The sequence below is a fragment of the Apium graveolens genome, chromosome 4 (genome assembly GCF_009905375.1).
Source record: "Apium graveolens cultivar Ventura chromosome 4, ASM990537v1, whole genome shotgun sequence".
NCBI lineage: Eukaryota > Viridiplantae > Streptophyta > Magnoliopsida > Apiales > Apiaceae > Apium > Apium graveolens.
In genome coordinates, this window is record NC_133650.1 from 11160728 (window position 1) to 11162016 (window position 1289).

Genomic DNA, 1289 nt, shown 5'->3' on the forward strand with positions numbered 1-1289 from the left:
GGAATATGATCTTGAAGATTCAAATCTAAAATTCCTCTTAGCTTTTCCTGAAAGTTGGGATTTGAAGTGTACTACTATAAGAGACAACTATGCTCTTGATGAAACTACTCTTGATGAAATTTATGGTATGCTCAAGACTTATGAACTTGAGATGGATCAAAGGAGCAAAAGACATGGGAAAAAGTCAAGGACAGTTGCTCTTAAAGCTGAGGAGGAATCCCCCAAGGTGGCTGTCTCAAAGAAAGGCAAAGGAAAGGCTCTCATCATAAAGTCTGATTCAGAATCATCAAGTTCTGATGATGATGATTCAGAAACTGAAAGTTTACCTGAAGTAGATGCTGATGAAGAGATGATGAAATTGTGTGCTCTTATGGTAAAGGGTATCACAAAGATAGCCTACAGGAAATTCAGAAGGGGAAAGAAGTTTTCCAAGAAAGGTGGAAGTTCTGATAAGAAAGGGTTCAGAAAGTATGAAGGCAAAAATGCAAAGTCTGACAGGGGAGACAACTTAAATGTCAAATGCTACAATTATGGTGAAAGAGGCCACATATCTCCTGATTGTGAGAAAGGAAAGAGTGAAAAAGGCAAGGCACTTATCACAAAGAAGAAAAGCTGGATAGACTCTTCAGTTCTGAAGATGAGGTGAATTATGCTTTAATGGCAAATGCTGATGGCAGCCCTGAAACTGCTGAATTGAAGGTACCTCAAACAACTTATATTTTTCATACTGATGATATTACTGAGTTGAGATTATATCTTAAAACCATGTTTATTAGTTACAGAGATCAAACTTTAACATGTGAAAGATTAACTTCTGAAAATCTTGCTTATAAGAAAATGAATGACTATTTGGAAAAAGAGTTAGTTATGTTCCATCAAACTTAGAAAGAAAGAGATGATGCCTTTTATGTTAGAGATGAATTGCTAAAACTGAATCAATCTCTGAAAACTGAGTTAGAAAAAGAAAGAGAGATTATCAGGACTTGGACTAATTCTGGCAGAACAACTCAGAATTTATTAAGTAGTGGAAACTGGAAAGAGGGCTTAGGTTATGGAGATGATAAAAGTGAAAAAGGAACTGAACAAATTGAGCCTATTGTTGTTAAACAGACTGCTAAGCCAAAGGTAAATCCTGTTAAGTTTGTAGCTAAAACTGTAAAGTCTGATTCTGAAAAGATAAAAGAGTCTGTAGCAGAAGTTAAGGAAAAGTCAACTTCTGACAAATTAGAACAGGATAAACCAGCTGAAGTTAACATAGGCTTAATGACTAAGAAGTAGCTTAAGCATAA